Genomic DNA, 19732 nt, shown 5'->3' with positions numbered 1-19732 from the left:
CGATTCAAACAGAATTCATGGAGAGTGATATGTAATGTTATATTTGCATGAACAAATATAGGAATCGTCATTCACAACAAACGATGGATAAACAACAACAACAAAAATAACTGTAACTGCTCATGTTTCAGTGACTGATGTTATTTTCTTCCTCTACCGTAAATGGGTCAATATTAGAGTTCAACGTATTCTCTTGTCTATGCAACGCATGTGGTACGACAACCTAACCATTACCAATAGAGGAGGACACGAGCCAGTCAAACGATCCACTGGGCAAAAACTGGTTGAATCAATGTTGTTTACATGTCATTTAAACAAAACAATTATACAGCTCTGGAAAAAATGAAGAGACCACTGCAAAAGTATCAGTTTCACTGGTTTTACAATTTATAGGTATGTGTTTGGGTAAAATGAACATTTTTATTTTATTCTATAATCCACTGACAACATTTCTCCCAAATTCCCCTCAAAATATTGTCATTTCGAGCATTTATTTGCAGAAAATTACATCTGGTCAAAATAACCAAAAAGATGCAGTGTTGTCAGACCTCAAATAATGCAAAGAAAATGCGTTCATATCCCTTTTTAAACAACACAATAGTAATGTTCTAACTTAGGAAGAATTCCAAAATCAATATTTGGTGGAATAACACTGATTTTCAATCACAGCTTTCATGCGTCTTGGCATGCTCTCCACCAGCACTTCACATTGATGTTGGGTGACTTTATGCCACTCCTGGCGCAAAAAAATCAAGCAGCTCAGCTTTGTTTGATGCTTGTGACCATCCATCTTCCTATTGATCACATTCCAGAGGTTTTCAATGGGGTTCAGGTCTGGAGATGGGGCTGGCCATGACAGCGTATTGATCTGAAATTTGGTGGAGGATCAGTGATGATTACAATACTGGGTGGGGTGAAAATATTTTATGACATACATGATTTTTAAATAGTAATTAGTAGCCTACAGCAAATTGTGTTTAAATAATTTATAACTTAACAATTTCTGCTAGTTAGTTTTTGCTACCATGTGGGTTTTAGCTTGCTTGATCCTGCTAAATGAAGTGTTAATTCACCTGTTCCCATACATGTTTCATTTCAAAACATTTATCCTACAAAGGAGTTGTTCAATCTAACTGCTTAACTATTTTTCTGTACATGGAATTGTATTTGTTTTTTTTAACTATTTTTTTCTAATCTTTTCTAAAATGCCACGGGCACTATCTGATGTGTGGAGACATGTAGAAGGAATGTAGAAGCTAATGTAGAAGTAAAAGCTGTGTACATTTGCAAATACTGTGCCAAATCATATGTGAAGAATGAAACAAGATGCAGAATCTTCTGGCCAAGTGCATAAAGTTTCCTCAGCGCTCACAACAAACAACCTCTGACAAAAGTCCCTCTACTTCTATTCGAGGGGAAAATGTTAAATCAGACACCTTATCGATAGCAACAGCTCATGATCCTCCTGGAATCAGAATGGAGGAACGTAGTCAGAAATGCTGATGAATGTCTTTGTCGAGCTGTGTATGCAACTGGTTCACCTCTGATGCTCACAGGCAATGTGTTTTGGAAGAGATTTCTGAATGTTCTTCGCCCAGCATACACCCCTCCAACCAGACATGCTTTATCTACTCATTTGCTGGATGCAGATTTCAACAGAGTTCAAGTGCAGGTCATGCAAATCATAGAGAAAGCAGACTGTATTGCAATCATCTCTGATGGGCAGTCAAATGTTCATAGGCATAATAGAATAATTAACTACATCATCTCCACCGCTCAACCAGTACTCTACAAGAGCACAGACACAAGGGACAACAGACACATTACAGATGAGCTGAAGGCAGTCATCAATGACCTCGGATCACAGAAGGTATTTGGCACTGGTGACAGACAATGCTGCGAACATGAAGGCTACTTGGCCTAAAGTGGAGGAGTCCTAACCCCACATCACACCCATTTTCTGTGCTGCACATGCATTGAATATGCTCCTGAAGGACATCATGGCACTGAAAACAATGGATACACTCTACAAGTGAGCCAAGGAAATGATTAGGTATGTGAAGGGTCATCAAGTCATAACAGCAATCTACCTTACCAAGCAAAGTGAGAAGAATAAGAGCACCACATTGAAACTGCCCAGCAACACCCATTGGGGTGCTGTTGTCATCATGCTTGACAGTCTCCTGGAGGGGAAGGAGTCTCTCCAGGAAATGGCCATATCACAGTCTGTCGATATGGACAGCCCCATCAAGAGGATCCTCCTGGATGATGAATTTTGGGAAAGAGTGGTAAGCAGCCTGAAACTCCTGAAACATATAGCAGTAGCCATTGCACGGATTGAGGGAAACAATGCCATCCTGTCTGATGTTCAGACTCAGCTTGCAGATGTAAGAGAAGAAATCCGTACTGCCCTGCCCACTTCACTGTTGCCCCAAGCAGAGGAAACTGCAGTTCTGAAATACATCAAAAAGTGTGAAGACTTCTGCCTGAAGCCCATATATGCCGCAGCATACTTGTTGGACCCCAAGTGTGCTGGCAAGAGCATCCTGTCTGGTGCAGAGATCAAAAAGGCCTATGGTGTCATGACTACCGTGTCTCAACACCTTGGCCTGGATGAGGACAAGGTTCTTGGGAGTCTGGTGAAGTACACTTCCAAGCAAGGACTTTAGGATGGAGATATCAAGCCAACATATCTCATCAGCCACCGGGTGGAAGGGACTTTGTGGATCTGAGGCTCATTCCCCTGTTGGCTCCATCATCCTCCATCATCCTGCAATTCCCACCAACATCAGCTGCCTCAGAGCGCAACTGGTCCTTGTTTGGGAACACACACACTAAAGCACGCAACACGCTGACCAATACAAGGGTTGAAAAATTGGTGGCCATCAGGGCAAATTTGAGGCTTTTTGAGCCTGACAACGAGCCGTTCTCAAACAGGTTGGAAAGTGACAGTGAAGATGAGGCCTCAAGAGTCTGATGTTCAAGAGGTGGACATTGAGGAGGTCCAGGAAGAATACATGGGAGCTTGAGAGGACAAACAAAGGTTTACAGATATCATTTTACAGATGTATGTTGAAAAATGTTTTTGGGAGATGCAATGGATCGTTGGGGTCATTTAATATTCAGTTTATTTTGTTGTTCAGTGAAATAATCCCAGGGGAAGAGTTCAATTCGTAACTAAATAGTTTATTTATTTATATAATAATAATAAGCAATTATGTCTACTTATGATAAGGTAGAAGGTTTATGTTTCTGTCTCCATATGATATGGTAAATATTTCCAATGCAAAAAAAACATCTACATTTAAATGGTATTAATATTAATTTGCATATATTCCCGTTAATACTCATACAGTGCCTTGCGAAAGTATTAGCCCCCTTGAACTTTGCGACATTTTGCCACATTTCAGGCTTCAAACATAAACATATAAAACTGTGTTTTTTGTGAAGAATCAACAACAAGTGGGACACAATCATGAAGTGGAACGACATTTATTGTATATTTCAAACTTTTTTAACAAATCAAAAACTGATAAATTGGGCGTGCAAAATTATTCAGCCCCCTTAAGTTAATACTTTGTAGCGCCACCTTTTGCTGCGATTACAGCTGTAAGTCGCTTGGGGTATGTATACTTTCGCAAGGCACTGTATATTCCCGTTAATTCCCACAGAAAGTTTCCACCTCTGAATATTCCCCAAAATGTGCAACTTCTCTTAATTTTTTCCAGAGGTGTATGTGATCACGTTGAATCACAATGGAAAATGGATTGGATTTGCAATGAGTCATCAACATAAGGAAATGTAATCTTTTCTCCCCCAACTTTCAACCTAAATCCAGTGACATGGTGACATTTTTTGTTGATTTCATGTTCAATTCATGTTAGTTGACAACGCAACCAAATGTACATCAAAACTAGAAGTTGAACTGACATCTGTGTCCATTGGGGAAGCACATATTATACACTTTTAAAGTGACCTTTGGAACAACAAATCTTGAGAAACTCCCAAGAAGACACATTATCTTGTCATTGCAAAACCCAAAAGTCGAGTCTTGCAAACATCTGGAAGAACTATGAAGAATCATCTTCATTTGAATTGGAAAGTGCAATGTGTCATCATAATGTCATTGCAATGACATCCAAATCCCCAAATTGACACCAAATCAGTCACACATGGCTCCAGGAAGTAACTCTTGGACCCCAACTGGTATTATTCTGCATTTCTTTTGGCAACGGAGGGCCTTCTTGTGGCCCAATAAGCAGTTGTTTATTATGGATTTTTGAGGTCAAAAACATGCTGTGGTAAGCAGCCTGTTTCTACATTAGAGGCTTTCCCACTGAGGCCCACCCTACGCCCGAACCCCCCACTGACTTCTCATCAGAATGTGTCCCAACAGAGCCATTAGACAGAGCCATCTGCTTCATTATCTTTATTAATGATGTTCCCTTTCTCTTTCTCTCTCTCTCCACATCAGCAATTTTCACTTATGTGTTCTGGTGATGCCGTTCGTTATGACAGCTCAAAGTGTGGGATTCCATCTGGAGTCTCTCACATTGAAAACCTTTGTTGACAGGCCACAGAAGTTGTTCGGGCTCCAGTAAACTTTCAACAGTCCCCCTCAAACCAAGTCTCAACGTTATAGCACGTGGCATGGGGGAGGCAAGGAGTCTATGACTGTGTATCTCTGTGCATCCCTAAGTATCTGTGTGTATCTGAACTTGTATTGCAAAAGAAGAAATGCTTAGAAAAGAGTGGAAAGTCAAATTGGCGTTAAATGTATTAATGATAGATGAAAACAGGACTCCATTTCCTGTGGCATGGATTAAAACACGTGGCTTTCTCGTGGCTTTCTTTTGCAAATAATTGTCAACATATACTGAACAAAGGTATAAAACGCAAGATGCAACAATTTCAAAGATTTTACTGAGGTACAGTTCATATAAGGAATCAGTCAATTGAAAAATTGTATAAAGGCCTTAATCTATGGATTTCACACGACTGGGCAGCGGTGCAGCCATTGGTGGGCCTTGGAGGTCCACCCACTTGGCAGCCAGGCCCAACCATTGGGGAGCGTATCAATGTTTAATTATTTAAAAATCCTACATTCTTTGATCAATATGAAATGTAACTAAATTAGCACATGAAATGGTGTCGCCGATAGAGTTGACAGCTTCTCGTCAAGTCCTCAGGAAACTTGCAATATTTTTTTTTTAGGTAATATTTCTTACATTGTAAGCCCCAAAAACCTTAAGTGTTACTACACACAGCCGGGAAGAACTATTGGATATCAGAGAGACGTCAACTTACCAGCACAACCAGCACAACCAGCACTACGACCAGGAATATGACTTTCCCAAAGTGGATCATTTGTCTATACAGTGAGGGAAAAAAGTATTTGATCCCTGCTGATTTTGTACGTTTGCCCACTGACAAAGAAATTATCCATCTATAATTTTAATTGTAGGTTTATTTGAACAGTGAGAGACAGAATAACAACAAGAAAAACACATGTCAAAAATGTTATAAATTGATTTGCATTTTAATGAGGGAAATAAGTATTTGAACCCCTCTCAATCAGAAAGATTTCTGGCTCCCATTTATCTTTTATACAGGTAACGAGCTGAGATTAGGAGCACACTCTTGTCCTGTAGCCCATCCCAGCCTTGTGCAGGTCTACAATTTTTTATCCCTGATGTCCTTACACAGCTCTCTGGTCTTGGCCATTGTGGAGAGGTTGGAGTCTGTTTGATTGAGTGTGTGGACAGGTGTCTTTTATACAGGTAACGAGTTCAAACAGGTGCAGTTAAAGAAAAAATAAACAGGTCTGTGAGAGCCGTAATTCTTACTGGTTGGTAGGTGATCAAATACTTACAGTATGTCATGCAATAAAATGCAAATTAATTACTTCAAAATCATACAATGTGATTTTCTGGATTTTTGTTTTAGATTCCGTCTCTCACAGTTGAAGTGTAACTATCATAAAAATTACAAACCTCCACATGCTTTGTAAGTAGGAAACACTGCCGATATTGCAGGTTATCAAATACTTGTTCTCCCCACTGTACATGCCCGCCTGAAGTTTGCCAATGAACATCTGAATGATTCAGAGGACAACTGGGTGAAAGTGTTGTGGTCAGATGAGACCAAAATGGAGCTCTATGGCATCAACTCAACTCGCCGTGTTTGGAGGAGGAAGAATGCTGCCTATGACCCCAAGAACAGCGTCCCCACCGTCAAACATGGAGGTGGAAACATTATGCTTTGGGGGTGTTTTTCTGCTAAGGGGACAGGACAACTTCACCGCATCAAAGGGAAGATGGACGCGGCCAAGTACCTTCAAATCTTGGATGAGAACCTCCTTCCCTCAGCCAGGGCATTGAAAATGGGTCATGGATGGGTATTCCAGCATGACAATGACCCAAAACACACGGCCAAGGCAACAAAGGAGTGGCTCAAGAAGAAGCACATTATGTCCCAGAATCCTTAGCTTAGTGATGAGCTTTGAGGGTACTATGGTGTTGAACGTTGAGCTGTAGTCAGTGAATAGCATTCTCACATAAGTGTTCCTTTTGTCCAGGTAGGAAAGGGCAGTGTGTTTTGGCGGTATGCAAATTGGAGTGGGTCTAGGGTTTCTGGGATAACGGTGTTGATGTGAGTCATTACCAACCTTTCAAAACACTTCATGGCTATGGATGTGAGTGCTACGGGTCTGTAGTCACTTAGGCAGGTTGCCTTTGTGTTCTTGGGCACAGGGACTATGGTGGTCTGCTTGAAACATGTTGGTATTACAGACTCAATCAAGGACATGTTGAAAATGTCAGTGAAGACACCTGCCAGGTGTTCAGCACATGCCCGGAGCACACGTTCTGGTCATCTGACTGGCCCCGCAGCCTTGTGTATGTTGACCTGTTTAAAGGGCTTACTCACATCGGCTATGGAGAGCGTGATCACACAGTCGTCTGGAACAGCTGATGCTCTCATGCATGCCTCAGTGTTGCTTGTCTCGAAGCGAGCATGGAAGTGATTTAGCTCGTCTGGTAGGCTTGTGTCACTGGGCAGCTCGCAGCTGTGCTTCTCTTTGTAGTCTGTAATAGTTTGCAATCCCTGCCACATAAAATGAGCGTCAGAGCCGGTGTAGTATGATTCAATCTTAGCCCTGTATTGACTCTTTGTCTGTTTGATGGTTGGTCGCAGAGCATTGCAGGATTTCTTATAAGCTTCCGGTTTAAAGTCCCGCACCATGAAAGCGCCAGCTCTACCCATTAGCTCAGTGCAAATGTTGCCTGTAATCCATGGCTTCTGGTTGGGGTATGTACGTAGAGTCACTGTGGAGACGACATCCTCGATGCACTTATTGATAAAGCCAGTGACTGATGTGGTGTACTCCTCAATGCAATCGGAAGAATCCCGGAACATGTTCCAGTCTGTGATTGTCACGCCTTGGTCTTAGTATTGTGTGTTTTAGTTTATTAGTTAGTCAGACCTGGGTGTGACATGGGGTTATTATGTATTGTATTTTCGTATTGGGGTTTGTAGTGTTTGGGATTGTAGTTGATTAGGGGTGTGTGTGTGTTAAATAGGTTGGCTGCCTGAGGCGGTTCTCAATCAGAGTCAGGTGATTCTCGTTGTCGCTGATTGGGAACCGTATTTAGGTAGATGATTTCGCTTTGCATTTCGTGGGTGATTGTTCCTGTCTCTGTGTAGGTTGCACTAGTCAGGCTGTATTAGGTTTCGTTCTGTTTGTTGTTTTGTATTTATGTAGTTATTCGTGTTTAGTTTGTTCGTTTGTCTTCTTTAATAAACATGAGTAACTTACACGCTGCATTTCGGTCCGACTCTCCTTCAACAACAAAAGAACGCCGTTACAGTGATAGCAAAACAGTCCTGTAGTTTAGCATCTGCTTCATCTGAACAGTTTTTTTATAGACCGAGTCACTGGTGCTTCCTGCTTTAATTTTAGCTTGTAAGCAGGAATCGGGAGGATAGAGTTGTGGTTTGATTTACCAAATGGAAGGTGAGGGAGAGCTTTGTATGCGTCTCTGTGTGTGGAGTACAGGTGATCTATAATTTTTTCCCTCTAGTTGCACATTTAACATGTTGATAGAAATTTGTTAGAACTGATTTAAGTTTCCCTGCATTAAAGTCTCCAGCAACTTTGAGCGCTGCCTCTGGGTGAGTGGTTTCCTGTTTGCTTATTTCCTTATACAGTTGACTGTAATTCAATTAATCAATCGAAGGAAATAACACAAATTTCTCTCAAATCTACTGGATCTCATTATACGCAGACAATATTTTACTATATCTAGACAATGTACACTACATGACCAAAAGAATGTGGACACCTGCTCATTGGACATCTCATTCCAGGGCATTAATATGTAGTTGATCCCCCCTTTGCAGCTATAACAGTCTCCACTGCCCTGGGAAAGCTTTCCACTAAATGTTGGAACATTGCTCCAGGGAATTGCTTCCATTCAGCCACAAGAGCGTTAGTGAGGTAGGGCAGTCCGCATTCCAATTCATCCCAAAGGTGTTCGATGGGATTGAGTTCAGGGCACTGTCAGGCCAGTCAAGTTCTTCCACACAGATCTCAACAAACCATTTTTGCATGGTCCTTGTGTAGCCGATGTGAAATGGCTAGCTAGTTAGCGGTGGTGCGCGCTAGTGGCATTTCAATCGGTGACGTCACTTGCTCTGAGACCTTGAAGTAGTGGTTCCCCTTGCTCTGCAAGGGCTGCAGCTTTTGTGGAGCGATGGGCAACGATGCTTCGAGGGTGACTCGTGATGTGTGCAGAGCGTCCCGGGTTTGCGCCCAGGTCAGGCCGAGGGGACGGGCGTAAAGTCTGTACTGTTACATTGATGCTGTTGACCCAGATCACTGGTTGCTGCGGAAAAAGGAGGAGGTCAAAAGGGGGGTGAGTGTAACCGATGTGAAATGGCTAGCTAGTTAGCGGTGGTGCATGCTAGTGGTGTTTCAATCGGTGACGTCACTTGCTCTGGGACCTTGAAGTAGTGGTTCCCCTTGCTCTGCAAGGTCCGTGGCTTTTGTGGAGCGACGGGTAACGATGCTTTGAGGGTGACTGTTGATGTGTGTAGAGGGTCCCTGGTTCTCACCCGGGTAGGGGCGAGGGGACGGTCTAAAATTATACTGTTACACTTGCTTTATGCCATACTGAAACAGGAAAGGGCCTTCCACAAACTGTTGCTACAGAGTTGGAAGCACATAATCGTCTAGAATGTCATTGTATGCTGTAGCATTAAGAATTCCCTTCACTGGAACTAAGGGGCCTAGCCCGAACCATGAAAAACAGCCCCAGACCATTATTCCTCCTCCACCAAACTTTACAGTTGGCACTATGCATTTGGGCAGGTAGCGTTCTCCTGGCATCTGCCAAATCAAGATTTGTCTGTCGGACTGCCAGATGGTGAAGTGTGATCCATCACTCCAGAGAACGTATTACCACTGCTCCAGAGTCCAATGGCGGTGAGCTTTACACCACTCCAGCAATGCTTGGCATTGTGTATGGTGATCTTCGGCTTGTGTGTGGCTGCTCAGCCATGGAAAGCCATTTCATGAAGCTCCCAACAAAAAGTTTTTGTGCAGAAATTGCTTTCTAGAGGCAGTTTGGAACTCGTCAGTGAGTTTTGCAACCGAGGACAGATGATTTTTACTCGCTATGCACTTCAACACTCCAATTTTGTGAGCTTGTGTGGCCTACCACTTTGCGGCAGAGCCATTGTTGCTCCTAGACGTTTCTGCTTCACAATAACAGCACCTACAGTTAACCGGGGCAGCTCTAGCAGGGCAGACATTTTACGAATGGACTTGTTGGAAAGGTGGCTTCCTATGACGGCCACATTGAAAGTCACTGAGATGTTCAGTAAGGCCATTCTAATGCCAATGTTTGTCTATGGAGATTGCATGGAGGTTTGTTTGATTTTATACACCTGTCAGCAAAGTGTGTGGCTGAAATAGCCAAATCCACTAATTTGAAGGGGTGTCTGCATACCTTTGTATATACTTTATATATATGTGTACCTCAATTGCTCCCAAACACACTGAAGACAAATTCAGCTTAAAAATATATATTATAAAATGTATTTAACCAAATCAGCCCCACTGCCTCTCAAGACCCCAATGAAGGACTCGATCTCCACTTATGGAATCCTAATCATTTCCAATATTTGGGAGTAGATTTTTCCTTGGATAAAATTGTTGCCAGAAACTTTAACAGAATGCTCAAATCAACTCAAATTTTATGTCACTCTGACCCCTGATTATTCTGACCCCTGGAACAGTATAGAGAGAAATATGGTGTCTATTATTGCCCTGGAAGAGATGTTAATCACTGAAATATCCCTTAAACAATGTAAACTACGCTTCGGTCCTATTATTGCTCACACAACTTCTATTTGGCGCAAAATTTAAAAACAATGTAACTGGGAAACAAAAAGGTATGCCGATACTCCCAATATTTCACTGCGATCTGGAGGGTAGCCTATTGTAACCCTCCAATGGTCCAAATGTGGAATCTGTACCCTTAACAATATCATGAACAGTTATGCTATGAGAACATTCCAAGATTTGAAAGATACATACACATTACCAGGCAACTGCTTTTTTTCTATATTTACAATTTAGGTTAGCTATGCTGGCCTATGGAGTCCCATGGGTAACCCAAATACCGAAAAATGTATAAATAAATGATGGGCTCCCGAAAGGACTGATCTTTATAATATATAAAGAACTTTTGCACAGCTCATATTCTGAGCTAGCCATTAAAAAAAGTATGGTCCACATATATAATTGAATCTGTCCTCACTTAATTTATTATAGTGACCCCTCCTGTCTCAGCCTCCAGTATTTATGCTGCAGTAGTTTATGTGTCGGGGGCTAGGGTCAGTTTGTTATATCTGGAGTACTTCTCCTGTCCTATTCGATGTCCTGTGTGAATCTAAGTGTGCGTTCTCTAATTCTCTCCTTCTCTCTTTCTTTCTCTCTCTCGGAGGTCCTGAGCCCTAGGACCATGCCCCAGGGCTACCTGACATGATGACTCCTTGCTGTCCCCAGTCCACCTGGCCGTGCTGCTGCTCCAGTTTCAACTGTTCTGCCTTATTATTATTCAACCATGCTGGTCATTTATGAACATTTGAACATCTTGGCCATGTTCTGTTATAATCTCCAAACGGCACAGCCAGAAGAGGACTGGCCACCCCACATATGCTCTCTCTAATTCTCTCTTTCTTTCTCTCTCTCGGAGGTCCTGAGCCCGAGGACCATGCCCCAGGACTACCTGACATGATGACTCCTTGCTGTCCTCAGTCCACCTGACCGTGCTGCTGCTCCAGTTTCAACTGTTCTGCCTTATTATTATTTGACCATGCTGGTCATTTATGAACATTTGAACATCTTGGCCAATGTTCTGTTGTAATCTCCACCCGGCACAGCCAGAAGAGGACTGGCCACCCCACATAGCCTGGTTCCTCTCTAGGTTTCTTCCTAGATTTTGGCCTTTCTAGGGAGTTTTTCCTAGCCACCGTGCTTCTACACCTGCATTGCTTGCTGTTTGGAGTTTTAGGCTGGGTTTCTGTACAGCACTTTGAGATATCAGCTGATGTACAAAGGGCTATATAAATACATTTGATTTGATTTGAATCTGAACAACCTTTTAACTAGAACATACTATGGAAAAATATGACCTTGGCATCCCCTAATCCGAACGATCAACTTTTGTCAAAATTTGTTCACAGACTGTATTTAGCACCAAGGAAATGTTTTACTATGAAATTGGACCCAACTCCCAACTGTTCACTTTGTCCCCTAAATCAGGTAGGCACATACCTTCATATGATTTGGGAGTGGTCTGCAGTTAAATGCTTCTGGGGAAAAGTGAAATACTTTTGAAGAGCATTAATTTAAATATTCAATACGTTGCATATATTATGTAACTTAACGATGGATAGCCCCTTGAGTCTCTCAAACAATCAGAGAATATTACTGCTGGCAGGCAGCAATGCTGTGAAAAAAATGTTGTCTCTAAGATGTCAACCACCTCACTCTCTCTCATTTTAACCAGTGGATACAGTTACTACTAGAAGTTAAACATTAGAATTTTTGACAGCGAGAATTAATGGTGCTAGTCAAAGAACAATTGAGGCCTGGACAAATATACTTGCGGGGGTGTGTGCAAGAGGAGTCTCAGGGGATGGATGGGTTGGGGGACTGATAAGCAACCTCCATTGTTGCTTGGGATGGGAGGTATGTTTTTTTCAGGTCGGTGGAGGGGTGGGAAACATGGTTTCCAGGTGGGGAGGGAGGATGCGGGTGGATGGGGACTGGGGGGGGGGATGGGTTTGGGTTATCTTTGTATGCATTTCTTTGATTGTTTTTGTACCTGTAACCCCCTCCACCCCCAAAAATGTCAAAAGTAAATTAAAAGTAAAAAAACTATAATAAATTAAGTGAGGACAGAGAAAGAAGTTATTTCAACCTTAATAGGTGCTTGCAGGAGTTGTTCATGAATATAAGCAAAGAAATGTAGCTCGAATTCCCCTTGTGAACATGATAATCACCTTAATTTAAAGTATCCTTCCAGTTAACGATTTGAGCAGCAACATCACCTCACCTCACCCAGGATCTATAAAGAGGGGGAAAAAAATCACATTTGTTACTGATTAGCATAAACAAATGAGAAAGAAATGGTAGCGTTGGGAGCCATGACAGAGATGGAGTGGTGTTAGTGTTCCATTCACAGTCACGCACAGTAATGTCATTGCTCTGAGGGAATTACACCCCCTGTAAATTATCTGGCCAAGAACAGAACAGAGTGGAGAGCTGGTTCAAGCACCTGACATCACAACACCACAGCGGCCATATCCAACTCAGTTCCAACTCTATTTACCCCTCCCCTTCGAACCAATGAGATGAGTAATTAGGCTTGGAAATGGGGTCTTTTAAATAGAGTGGCAAGGGTGTGGTGCTCAGAGCGCTGATCATTAAACTATCAACACTATTTCTGAGGTGGGACTACTTGGGGATTTTGTCATCTCTCTACCCCTGCCTGCAGCATAGGTAGTGATGAGATTTCTCGAGTTAAATTACTCACCCAGATTTCGTTTGTTGTCAAAGCTCAAAATTGTAATTGTAACCGCCGGTGAGATGCAAACACTGGCAGCGTTCTATGTGTGTGCCGGTTTGGGAAGGAGGTGGGACAGTGGAGATTAAGTTTCAAGGAGGGCAAAAGTGTAACAATTCAGTGATGTAAGGTTCCTGTAATGAATACTCAGGGAGAAAAAAGTGTAGATTCACACGCAGAGCGCGGCAAGTGTTTACTTTGCCTTCGCAGAAGGCAGGAATCGTGGTCACAGGCAGGCAATGGTCATACACAGGTAGGCAAACAGGCAGATGAATCAAAACTAGGACTGAAGGCTATAACTGGTTCTCACGAACGAGCTAGGAAAAGGCTTAGTAAAGTCAAAACGAACAATACCTCACAAAGGCATAAACAGAATGAAATTAACTAAATAAGGAGCTGATGAGATCAGGTGAGTAGCTAACACATGTAAAATCAATGAGCAAAAATGAAAGACAGGGCTACGTTCAAGAACACAACGAAACAGAACACAAGGTTGACTAAGAAAATAAATACAGAAACTTACAGTTCAGCAGAGCACATAAATTCTAGAACTGACAGATCTCCAAATCTTCATCTCTTTAATAAAGTAGAACTATTGCCCATTCAGTGGAATAATTAAGACAAGAATTAAGATAAATAAACATAATTACCAGGTACTGTATCTTTGTAGTAGAGCCTGCTACATCAATCTCTGTTTCAGTGTATACCACACAGGTAGCAATAGCAAGAAATGGTTTATGTTAATCACTGACAACTTAAAGTTTACAGCTTACTCAAATCAATGGTTTCAGTCAAAAGCACTTCTTTCGTCTTATTGCCACCTTATTTTAGGACCAAGCTTGGCTAACAAACACACAATGTTGTCATGGGGGAGATTGTACGCTAATTGATAGAGACATACCCCAAGCGACTTACAGCTGTAATCGCAGCAAAAGGTGGCTCTACAAAGTATTAACTTAAGGGGGCTGAATAATTTTGCACGCCCAATTTTTCAGTTTTTGATTTGTTAAAAAAGTTAGAAATATCCAATAAATGTCGTTCCACTTCATGATTGTGTCCCACTTGTTGTTGATTCTTCACAAAAAAATACAGTTTTATATCTTTATGTTTGAAGCCTGAAATGTGGCAAAAGGTCGCAAAGTTCAAGGGGGCCGAATACTTTCGCAAGGCACTGTATATATTGACTCTCAATATATATATGAAAAGTGGCGCGTCCCCCTGCCGACCATCAGTTTGGAAACCACTGCTGTAGGCTACCCACCCAACAGGAAGTCAGCATCGTTAGTGAGGTCATAAAACATTGACCTTCAACACTTCCTTTCCTCAGGAGGTATCAGGAGGTGCAGCGCCAGTTGTGCTTGTCAGGCCGTTCTTGCAGCCATTCATTCACTGATTCCATACATTGATATGATTATTCATCGACAAGTCTTTGATAGGGCTGCTTTTGAATGCCAGAGCAAGTAAGTGGGCCAACAAGATCTCATGGATTTGCCAATTTTACTTCAGATTCTGACATTTATCCACGTATTTCCAAGTGTTAAATTTAGAAGTATATCCAAACCTCAAATTTCTGTGTTTTGACACCTTGGGTTGCTCCCCCCCTCCTGCTCAGCATAATCATTCATGAATTCCGAATGCTTAAGTTAAGCTTTTGGATATTTTTTTTTTTTGCCTTTGGTTTCAGGGCTTCCGTAATGATGCACTCTAATAGACAAATGTCTGGTGACGAATGTCTGAAATTACAGAAGTTGATTATTGTGATTTAATATCTACATAATCTCATAATCTATCTGAGGCGAGATAGTAAATGCTGCATGTGCCATTGGCCAAACAAGCGCATGATGGCATAATGAGGACACAAGGACATCCCTTTGTGTCTGCCTCACCCATTCAACAGTTAAAATGTTAAAATTAGTTAAAATGGCTTGCGTTGGCTCCTCTACCAGTTGGCGAAGTGCAGCCAGCAGACACACAAAGTAGTTACACAACGTCAAACGTCTGGCATAATTAGAAAGTGCTGCGGATGTCTAAAGTATTACCTCAGTTCACGCTGGAGAGCACGGAGGCTTCCCTAGTTCCAGCTAGCTTAATGCCCCAGCTGCTTGGATCCCTCCCCGGACCAGCTCCGCTCCTCTCAGGATCAGTGGGGAGTTCCTCTGTGCACCAGTTCCATAACGACCACTAGTAATGTTGTACAAATAAAAATGGTGTGGGCGGGTGTGTGTGTGTATGTGAAAGTGTGTGTATGTGTTGAGGAGGGTGGGGGTCAGGTTTTCTACTTCGACAACCCTCTTTACATCCTGGGTAAGTACCAGCCAGATGTCTCGCACGAACTTGGACCTGGTGCAAGTGGCGTGCGTGTGTATGAGGGCTTCACACCCAAGGTCGGGCTAGAGACATAGTTTTCTCATGGCAGACATATTCGCTGGGCTGGGGTGCTACTTGCTAACCATCTCCTTCAGTGGTAATGGATGTCTCTCTCCTTCCCTGCCCTCCTCCCACTGTAAATACACACACGCTAACACAGCCCACTTGACTGTCTACTTCATAAACATACAAGAGTGTGTTCCATTTCCATGTAACCTCAATGCCTGTTTCTGTAAAAACAGACAAATATGTCATTACATTGATATTATAACTATTACAGACACTCCATATTATTGTAGAAATTTCATTAAACACATTTGTGCAATATATAATAATGTCCGAATTGTGCAGGCACTCCAGGTGGCCTTATTATGTGTGCATGCGTTTTCCTCAGCGGCATAGTATTACTACTCTACCTGACCCTCAGAATGAGAGAATGCGAGGGATCTGAGGGACAGGCTCTGGGTCATCACCAGCTTTTATACCCACAAAGCCATAAGCCCTGCCCATTTCTATAATTTCTCTTCTTAAAATGTTATTTTAAATCTAATGACACTGCTAACCTTATGCCTAACCCTAACCTTGAATTAAGATTTTTTTAAACAAATTGTAGACAATTTTGACTTTATGGCTGTGGAATCTGACTTTTTGTCTGTGAAATCTGGCTTTGTGGCTGTGAAATCTGACTTTGTTGCTATATAAGCAAGTGGAAACCTGAATCTCTCAGGCTCTGGGATTGATGCCGTCTGTCTCCAAGGCCTCCCAACTGCCTGAAACTAAACTTAAGGTCATTGCTCTGCTGCTGGACCAATTACGCACGCACTTACACAGCCCTGCAGATTCCCAGCCAGATGCCTTGCAGGGTGAATTGTTCCAGTACATCCTTCCTGTGGGTTTACATTGGAAATATGGGCTGCCAAGGACTGACATTTTTTCATCTTACCACCGATATTTAGAAAAAGAAGGCAAGGAGACAAGGTGGGGCGGATTTTCGGGATTGATTTTGCACGTGCCAATTTAGTGGCTCTATCTCCAACTTAAACCTTTGGAGTCTTAACCATACTTTTGTTTTCATTTTTATGCTATGACATTTACTCGTTGGTTTATAACTGGCATATTCAGGACATGAGCTTAAAAAACAGCCCTATGTGAATGAATGTCAATGTCCGAATTGTGACTTATGACATGTTATAAACTGAGTGGTTCGATCCCTGAATGCTGAATGGCTGACAGCCATGGTATATCAGATTGTATACCACGGGTATGACAAAACATTTATTTTTACTGCTCTAATTAACAAGTTTATAATAGCAATAAGGCACCTCGGGGGTTTGTAATATATGGCCAATATACCACAGCTAAGGGCTGTGTGACGTGTTAAGATCAGCTCTTAGCCGTGATACATTGGCCATATACCACATCTCCTCTGGCCTTATTCCTTAATTATAGCATGTGTTACTACAGGTTCTAAAAGTACGCTGCACATTTGCCAAGATGAATAATCATTGCATAACTCATTACTAATAAATACTTGATGACACAGCCCAGACAGTACATTTCAATGAGAAGCCAAAACATTCAAACTAATTTCTTATCTCTTAGGAGATGTGGGATGACTAACGACTGTCTGGATTCTTTGTGGATTGTGAATGCGTATAATGGCTAAAGACACAGTGTCGTTGACATTACACGCACACACACAGACACACACACACACGCACGCACACGCACACACCTTGGTGGAGTGACTCATATGACTGCTCTGTACGTGTGTTCCATATCTTCTCGTCCCTGTAGAGAATCTGATTACTGGGAAAATGGCTCTGTTTTTGTGATGGAAGGAGACATCTAGATACGCCGTCACAGAAAAATCAAATCACATTTTATTTGTCACATGCACAACATGTGTTACTTACAAGCCCTTAACCAACAATGCAGTTCAAGAAATACAGTTAAGAAAATATTTACAAAATAAACTAAAGTAAAAATAAATAAATTAAAGGTAAAAAAATTAACAATAAAATTACATAACAATAAAGAGGCTATATACAGGGGGCACCGGTACCAAGTCAATGTACAGGTTAGTAAATAGACTATGCATAGATAATAAACAGCGAGTAGCAGCAGTATATAAACAAAGGTGGGGTGGGGGTGTGCAATGTAAATAGTCCGGGTGGCCATTTGATTAATTGTTCAGCAGTCTTATGACTTGGTGGGTAGGAGCCTATTGGTCCTAGACTTGGCAGTCCGGTACCGCTTGCTGTGCGGTAGCAGAGAGAACAGTCTATGACTTGGGTGAGTAGAGTCTTTGACAATTTTTTGGGCCTTCCTCTGACACTGCCTAGTATATAGATCCTGGATGTCAGGAAGCTTAGTCCCAGTGATGTACTAGGCCATATGCACTACCCTCTGTAGCGCCTTATGTCGGATGTCGAGCAGTTGCCATACCAGGCGGTGATGCAACCGGTCAGGATGCTCTCCATGGTGCAGCTGTAGAACTTTTTGAGGATCTGGGGACCCATGCCAAATCTTTTCAGTCTCCTGAGGGGGAAAAGTGTTGTCGTACTCTCTTCACAACTGTCTTGGTGTGTTTGGACCATAATAGTTTGTTGGTGATGTGGACACCAAGGAACTTGAAACTCTAGACCCGCTCCACTTCAGCCCGTCAATGTTAATGGGGGCCTGTTCGGCCCTCCTTTTCCTATAGTTCACGATCCTTTTCCTACGAGTCCACGTTGTTGTCATGGCACCGCACTACCAGGTGTTTGACCTCCAAGGCTGTCTCATCGTTGTTATGTCGTCAGCAAACTTAATGATGGTGTTGGAGTCGTGTTTGGCCACGCAATCGTAGGTGATCAGGGAGTACAGGAGGGGACTACTAAGCACACATCCCTGAGGGGCCCCAGTGTTGAGGATCAGCGTGACAGATGTGTTGCTGCCTACCCTTAGGGAGAGGGAGGTGTTTAGTCCCAGGTTCATTAGCTTAGTGATGAGCTTTGTGGGCACTATGGTGTTGAACGCTAAGCTGTAGTCAATTAACAGTATTCTCACATAGGTGTTCCTTTTGTCCAGGTTGGAAAGGGCAGTGTGGAGTGCGATTCAGATTGCGTCATCTGGGGATCTGTTTGGGCGGTATGCGAATTGGAGTGGGTGTAGAGATTCCGGCAAGATGGTGTTGATGTGAGCCATGACCAGCCTTTCTTAGCACTTCATGGCTACCAACGTGAGTGCTACGGGGCAGTAAACATTTAGGCAGGTTACCTTCACTTTCTTTGGTACAGGGACTATGGTGTCCTGTTTGAAACATGTAGGTATTACCGACTCAGTCAGGGAAAGGTTGAACATGCTTTGAGTACATGTCCTGGTAATCTGTCTGGCCCTATTGCTTTGTGAATGTTAACCTGTTTAAAGGTCTTGCTTACATGGGCCACGAAGAGGGTAATCGTCCAGAACAGCTGGTGCTCTCATGCATGCTTCAGTGTTGCTTGACTCGAAGCGAGCATAAAAGGCATTTAGCGTCACTGGGCAACTCGTGACTGGGTTTTGCATTGTTGTCCATAATATTTTTCAAGCCCAGCCACATCCGACAAGCATCAGAGCCGATGTAGTAGGATTCAATTTTAGTTCTGTATTGACGCTTTGCCTGTTTGATGGTTCGTCTGAGGGCATAGCGGGATTTCTTATAAGCGTCTAGATTAGTGTCCCGCTCCTTGAAAGCGGCAGCACTAGCCTCGGTATGGATGTTCTAGTCTTCCAGTCTGTGCTAGCAAAACAGTCCTGTAGCGTAGCATCTGTGTCATCTGACCTCTTCCGTATTGAGCGAGTCACTGGAATTTCTGCTTTAGTTTTTCCATGTATGCAGGAATCAGAAGGATATAATTATGATCAGATTTGCCAAATGGGGGGCAAGGGAGCTCTTTGTATGTGTCTCGCTGTGTGGAGTAAAGGTGGTCTAGAGTTTTTTTCCTCTGGATTTAAGTTGGCCTGCATTAATGTCCCCGGCCATTAGGTGAGCCGCTTCTGGATTAGCATTTTCTTATTTGACGTTCAGAAGCCTTATACAGCTCGTTGAGTACGGTCTTAGTGCCAGCATCGGTAAATAGACAGCTATGAATAATATAGATGATAATTATCTTGGTAGATAGTGTGGTCTACAGCTTACCATGAGGTATTCTAACTCAGGTGAGCAATACCTTTTGATTTCTTTAATATAGACATCGCGCACCAGC

At 42.5% G+C, this 19732-nt stretch overlaps 1 long non-coding RNA gene across 1 annotated transcript; it reads right to left on the bottom strand.

Moving 5' to 3' along the window:
* Positions 1-365: 365 nt before the first annotated feature.
* LOC135512390 (uncharacterized) lies at positions 366-15335 on the bottom strand. Its single transcript, XR_010451406.1, has 3 exons — positions 15176-15335; positions 12574-12638; positions 366-868 (listed from the first exon to the last, which is right to left on the bottom strand). It is a non-coding gene; the product is annotated as an uncharacterized LOC135512390 (long non-coding RNA).
* Between the last annotated feature and the right edge of the window lie 4397 nt (positions 15336-19732).

This window comes from Oncorhynchus masou, chromosome 3 (genome assembly GCF_036934945.1).
Source record: "Oncorhynchus masou masou isolate Uvic2021 chromosome 3, UVic_Omas_1.1, whole genome shotgun sequence".
Classification (NCBI taxonomy): Eukaryota; Metazoa; Chordata; class Actinopteri; order Salmoniformes; family Salmonidae; genus Oncorhynchus; species Oncorhynchus masou.
The sequence above is the reverse complement of the archived record's forward strand: the minus strand, read 5'-3'. Positions and strand labels throughout refer to the sequence as shown.